At 36.7% G+C, this 7,110-nt stretch overlaps 1 long non-coding RNA gene across 1 annotated transcript in view; it reads right to left on the bottom strand.

The window, feature by feature from the left end:
- LOC112485002 overlaps positions 1-3,120 on the bottom strand; it is a 3,427-nt gene extending 307 nt beyond the window's left edge. Inside the window, exons 1-2 of the long non-coding RNA XR_003048330.1 lie at positions 2,959-3,120; positions 2,515-2,609 (exon numbers count right to left, since the gene is read on the bottom strand). This is a non-coding gene — a long non-coding RNA (uncharacterized LOC112485002). The remainder of the gene's footprint in view (positions 1-2,514; positions 2,610-2,958) is intronic.
- Positions 3,121-7,110: the final 3,990 nt, after the last annotated feature.

The raw sequence follows: 7,110 nt of genomic DNA, 5'->3' as shown, positions 1-7,110 counted from the left end.
CTACCTCAGAAGACATATGCTGAACTGGGAGCATCACTAGTTGTAGGAAGATGGGATTCCTGAAAAGCTCGGTGGAAGATAATTGCTCTAGAGAGTCCTACAAATAGCACCAGAATTCATAAGAAAAAATATAAGTCTATGTTAAGTTCTTGTAATTTTAAGGTGTATTTTTCCAGATTTATTTAGATAAAATTGACATAAAACATTGTATTAGTTTTAGGTGTACGACACGTTGATTTGATATACAACAAAATGGTTCCCACCATAGCATTAATTAACATCTCCATAATATCACCTGATTACTATTTCTTTTTGTGGTAAGAACATTTAAATTCTACTCTCTTAGCAACTTTCAAGTATAGAATAAAGTATTATAAACTATATTCACCATGCTGAACATTAGATCCCCCGAACGTAGTCATTTTATACCTGGAAGTGTGCACCCTTTCACCATCTCCCCCATTTCCTCCCTCTCACACACACCCCCCCAATCCCTGGTCTCTATTTCTACGAGTTTGGCTTTTTTAGATTCCACATATAAATATCATGCAGTATTTGTCTTTCTCTGTCTGACCTATTTTACTTGGCGTAATGCCCTAAAGATCCAATGTTGTTGCAAATGGCAGAATTTCCTTCTTTCTCATTACTCTGTCACTTCTCCTTTATTCATTCATCTATTCATGGACAGGTTGTTTCCATATCTTGGCTATTGTGTATAATGCTGCAAACAACATGGGAGTGTATATACCTCTTCGAGATCCTGATTTCATTACCTTTGGGTACATAGACATAAGTTGGATTACTGGATCCATATGGTAGTTAAAAAAAACTATTTTTCATCTTTTGAGAAATCTTCTTACTGTTTTCCATAGTGGCTTCACCAATTTACATTTTCACCAACTGTGCATAAGAGCTCCCTTTTCTCTACATCCTCACCAACACTTGTAAGATCTTGTCTTTTTGATAATAGCTGTTCTAATGTATGAGCTGGCATCTCATTGTGGTGCCAACAGTACAAGAGGTTGTTTCCCCCCATATAAATTTCTGTACCGATAAAGGGGTCTGGTGCTCAAAACAAGTCAAATTGACTCCCCATCTTACCCTGGAGGTGGGCAGCCATAGAATGTTCTAGTTTATTAAGTGAGACATTTATATTTTAATCTAGTCAATATATCTAGAATAGAGGTGGAAAACTCAAAGTCTTCAGGAGACAGTAGGTGTAATGTAAATGAGTAAAGTGTTCCAGGAGTTAGAGATAGCAGGAAAAGCCAGAAATGGAGGGATATATTCAGCACAAAGGACAGCCATGTCACTCAATTCCAACCACTTGGCCAGTGGGAATATCAATTCAGAGAATCCCTTGTTTGATGGAAGCCAGAAATTCAAGAGTAATATGTAAAATTAGCTGATATCAACCAATGTTACTAACAACATTATTAGTAACATAGGTATATTTTATTTACCTATACAATTTACCTATACACTGTTAGGTATGAGGAAGCTTGTGAAGAAAAACTTATCCTAGTGGAAGAAAAAGTTAATCAAGCTTGATGCATAACATCTACACAGAAGATCAGCAAGGTATGTCCCATTTACCTCCAACTTCTTCCCTTTGATTCCATTCCAGACACATTGACCTACTTGCTCTTCCTTCAACACAGGAAACTCACGTCCCATTCAGGGCCTTTCCGCCTGCTGTTTCCTCTGCTAGGAACTGCCTTCCCCAGATACATATGCGAGCTTCCTCTATTCCCTTCGTGTCTCTGTCTGAAAGCCGCCTTTTCCCAAGGGCCTGCCCTCGCTACACTGTCTACACTTTTAACTGGCCTCTCTCCCTTCACAGCCCTCCAACCCTGTTACCTAATCCTCTAGCACTCATTTGTGGAATCATTTAGTACTCATTAAGGTTATAATAATACTATTTTCTTATATCTTCTCTTCTATTCTCTTTTCTCTTTTAACTAGAGATAATAATTTCTGACCAGTATCTTCAACTTATTTTCCAGGCCTTCTATTAACTTTTTTTCTTTCCTGCTATTACATTTTTTAAAAAATCCCAGTGAACACTTATTGACTTTAGATGTTGCTTTCCTAAAAATAGCATTTTAGTCTTGTTTCAAGAATACAATATCTTATTTCTCTGAGGATATTAATTATAACTTTCTTTAATGTTTTAATGATTTCCTCTGCTGCTTGTATTTGCGTTTGTCTGTTTGGTCTTGATCTTTTATGTTAGAGGCCTCCTGCAAATATCTGGCCATACTGACTCTCTGCGCGTTTTTAAACTTAAGGGTCTAGAAAGCATATTTAGACTCTCTGCTTTCCCAGACTTGACTTGTCACCTTGTGGGCTTCATTATATGGGGATCTGACTGTTCAGTTGCATTCCAGGTGCCCCATTTGTCGGAATGGTAAGTTTCCCACAAAGGACTCATTTAATCCCCTGCCTGGGAGGTATAAGCCTAGCTGCCAGATTCTGAGTCAAACATGAGAAGGTGGGTGCCCGGTGACTCACCATTCAGTGGGCAGCTCTTTCTGTCCTTCTGGTTTCAGTTCTGCTTTCCGGACTTCTGTGACTGGAGCGAATGGTAGGCCAATGCAGTCGCCCAGCTGCAGAAAAAGTGGGCAGACATGTAACAGTCTAGTGGCTACTTACTCAGACTCTCATCCAATCGTTCCAGACCCACTTTTGCCGGGACTCTCAATTCCTGAGCTTGTCTAGGGTTTTACATTACAAATATGCTTGATCCTTGGCTTCTCTTTTAACTTACGTCTCTACTTTTTGTGTGTGTGTCTTCTACCAGATCAGTTTTCACTCATCCCTCTTCCTCAAAACTTTTCTGGTCTGTTTTTACAGACTAATTTTGTTATTCTTTTAATGACATTCCACTTTTTCACTGACATTTTGAGAAACAGATTTGAACCTAGACCTGTCAAACTTAATAGCCCATCTACTTACCATGAGCAACTATTGCCCAGCACAGACTTTGGTGACAAAAATGAGACCTGTAAGGAAGTGCTGACCAAAAGAATAATAACTCTGACTCAAAGAACAGTAACATCTTACTGGAAAAGGCATGACAAAAAAGTTCCAGTATTTCAGTTGCACAGCTGCATTGTTATGGCACACTGTTAGTCATGTGGGAGAAATTGTTTCTGGAAAAAAGGCAGAGAAGATCATTTATCCTGCAGGACATATCTCTGGGGGGGTGGTGAGGGAGGGTGTTAGGAGGTTTGTAGAGAAAGCAGCCATGATGGTGATAGGTTCTTTAGACAGTCTTTTGTAAAGATTGTCACAAGAGAGGGTAGAGACATAAAGGAAAGCAAGAATTCAGGGTTAATTTCTTCAGAATGTCGAAAAAACTAATGAGACTGCACAAGACTCACAGGATATAGAAATAACTGAACAGGCAGTTGGGAGATCTGAGTTCTGAAATAAGCTCTTCTTTTAACTTGTTTTCCAACTGGTTGTGGTGTGGGGTAAAGGATTGGGTAGAATAAGGAGGCTAGCTATTATTTTGTTGGCAGTGAATGAGTTAAAATTGTGATGCAAATGACATTAAGTGGCATGGAGTTGAATACTGTTTTGTTTTGTTTTTTTTAGTTTATTTTTTATGGTGACATTGGTTAACGAAATCTAGTAAGTTTTAGCTATACATTTTAACAGTAAGGCATATATATATTTACACTGTGTGTTCACCTCCCATAGTTAGAGTTCTTTCTGTCACCACATATTTGACCCATTTTACCATTTAATGTACGTAACTTGTATATAAAAACCTATGGATTTTAAGGATATCGTTGCTTAGGATGTTGAAGGAAAATAAGTAATTAATTTTTAAAAATACGCAGTAAACAATAATATTTGTGGTATGCAGATATAGCAAGCATCTTAAAGGTGACCCATGGATGGGCAAAGTGCAGGAAACACTTGGCTTTCTAACTTCCTGTCTCTGGACATATATTTGGATTTCATGCATGCTTTCATTCCCACTTGTTTTTGAGGACATTTTGAGAAAACACATGTTTAAAGTAAAAGGATTAATTCAAAATGCTAACATCATCTTCCCATTTGTTTTAAGGGATTTTCCCCCCTCTTAAAACAAGCAAAAGCAAGGCTATGTACAGTTCATTAAGATCAGGGATCATAGCAGAAATGGGTTGCAGTAGGCACTGTTGAAACAGATTGGTTATAGCACCGTGTCTAATAATACCAAGGAAAGTAAACCATGACAGGTGTCCAAGTTGGCAGTAGTTCCTCAGTAAGACCATTTAGTTTTTGGCAACCAAAAAATAAAGCTTCATCAGATATACATAAAAAATGACTCACAGCAACTACTCTCCAGACCTTCCCTTCCCCTCCCAGGGAGACAGGAAAGCCAAAGCTCTTACCTGTAGAGACAGCATGCATTACAGGAAGATGTTTCCAAAGTATGCTTCATAGTCACTATCTTCCATGAATTAGAGAATTTTTCTATTTTTTCCCAATGGTAATGAATAACAATGTTAAGACAGACATTCTCCTTTGTCAAATAGAGATCAAGTTTTTGACCTTTAGGTGATTTTAGGCAAAAAATGCAAATTCTTTAGTATACCGCTATTACAGAGATTAATCACTTGGTAGGGCTAAAGAAATTACTGCAGGCACTAAATATGTTCTTTTTATTTTATGGAAAAATGGCCACTTTTGAAAGGAGCATTCTGTTGTCTCAGAGCTATAGTACAGAGCACTGGTTTGGGAGTCATATCTAACCAGCTAGATAGCCGTTTGGCCCTAGGAATGATATTAAACTTCTCTAGGTTTCAGTTTACCTATCTGTAAAATGAAATAATCAGAGACTCTAACTAAAAAGGTATGTGTAAATATCAAATGATATAATATATTAAGTGCTTAGAAAAGCAACTGGCACGTTTAAGATTAAAGGCATTATCATTGCATTAATCTTATACATACATGTTCCAAGATCAATTTGGTATTGTGGTTAAAATCCAGAAGTGTCAGATTTTCCCACAAAGCAATACTTTTATTAATGTAGCTCATTAAATTTCCACATTTTTCTCTGTTCTGCTGTTTCATTCTCTATTATCTTCTCTTAAGACCCTGTAGTTGCTTGCGTATTGTTTCCATACATAGTTAGTGGAAGATGTTGGCGACTTAGGTTTTTGTTGTATTTCGTGTTCAAAGATGTGTTCTCAGACCCTTAAATGTGGCACTGCATCTCTTTTTTGTATTGTCAACTTTTTAAGAAGCTTCATTCATTTAGCTGTGCACAGGCGTGTTGTCAGAACGAGGCTCTCACAATCCACTTGGGAGAACAAATATAACCTTCCAGCCTCTGCTGATGCATAATCAATAAGAACCTGGCTGCTCGAGATTTTATTTATCTTATAGCTACTTCTGCAGCATAAATAGAGATTAGAACACACAAAGATTCTGGAGGGTATTCATAAACTTTGCTGAAGCATTTTGGTTTCAGGCTTAATGGACCCACCTTGAATGCTTTTATCATTTTTCATCTGCTGGAGATAAATTACCAATCTAAATTCCCTCAAGACATCCAATGATAGGACCCTGATTTATTCTTAAATTAGTAGGTTCAAATCCTTATCTCATCCCTGTTTCCCAGCAGTATTCCTGAGAGGATATAAAATCATGGAAGTTTCCTGATTTGACAGCTGGTGAAGGATACTGTACACTTCTCACTGTATTATTTTACCTTTTTCACTTAACAAAATAGGTAACTCAAATAATAACTGTATTAGTGTCTTAGGACTGCCATAAGAAAGTACCACAAACTGAGTGGCTTAAACAACAAAAATTTATCGTCTCTAAGTTATGGAGGCAGAAGTTGAAATCATTGTGTTCACAGGGCCATGCTCCCTCTGAAAATCCTAGTTAAGGCTCTGTTCAGGCCTTTTCTAACTTCTGATAGTTCTTTGTCTTGTGGCAGCATGACTCCAATTTTTACTTAACTTTCTTCTATTTGAGTGTCTGTCTGTATCCACATTTCCCCTTTTCATATGGATACCAGTCATACTGGATTAGAGGTCCACCCAATTATAGTATGACCTCATCTTAATTAATTACATAAGCAAAGACCCTACTTCTAAATAAGGGCACATTCTGAAGTACCGGGAATCAGGACTTCAACATATGAATTTAGAGAGAACACAATTAAACCCATAGTGCAATTGAATTCACAACTTCATTTATTAATCAATTACTTTATTCCAAGACATAATCTACAGTAAGAGCTTATTTTTCATATTGGTCCCTGGTAGATGAATTTATAGCATAGCATTCCTAGGGATTTCACTCAGGGTGCTGAATGAGTATAACACTTAGAGGAACATAGGGGTGATATTTGTTGATTATGAGCTGACTATACAAATAGAAATAGTATATATCTTTTCAGTGTTGTGGCTAAGGTTTAGTGTATGATGTCTTGGCAATCCAAAGCACACACAAACAAAGCGTGTGAAGTTCTTATGTATAAGACTGATTCACAAAACAAGAACACATTTGATTCTGTATAAAACATCTAGAGTACTTCATTAATGAAGACTTAAATTGAGGTGTAAAGCTGAGACTATGTTAACACCGATTCAGATAAATTAATCATCAGTTTTTAAATCTTCTGATCCATATTTTATAAAAAACAGAACCTGTTATGAATTTCCATCTTTTCATACAGCCATTCTAAAATCATTAAATTTACAGGGGTGGGTTCTCACCATTCACATAAGCATACAAAATTTAGTGAAAAGATCGAATTATGGATTTTTGTTGTGCATTTTGCTCACATAACAGAACTTTATTTGGGAGACAGTCACTTCAATAATTCCTTTTAAGAACAATGGGTTACTAAAAATTATGTCTATGCTTAATAGAGTGCTCTTAACATACAACGGTTGCTGAAAAAAGTATTTGTTGAATGAATAAAAATTATTTACCAAGAAATCAGTACTTATCCTACTTTAACTCTTTTCCATAAGCAAGCATTCACTGTGGACAAAGTTTGAACTGGAGACTAAGAGCAAAGAGAATGAGGGAGAGAAAAGAAAAGACTGAAAACAAAAGTGTAGGAAAAATGATAAAGAAAAGGAGAGA

Source organism: Pteropus alecto, unplaced genomic scaffold (assembly GCF_000325575.1).
Source record: "Pteropus alecto unplaced genomic scaffold, ASM32557v1 scaffold95, whole genome shotgun sequence".
NCBI classification, from domain to species: domain Eukaryota; kingdom Metazoa; phylum Chordata; class Mammalia; order Chiroptera; family Pteropodidae; genus Pteropus; species Pteropus alecto.
The sequence above is the reverse complement of the archived record's forward strand: the minus strand, read 5'-3'. Positions and strand labels throughout refer to the sequence as shown.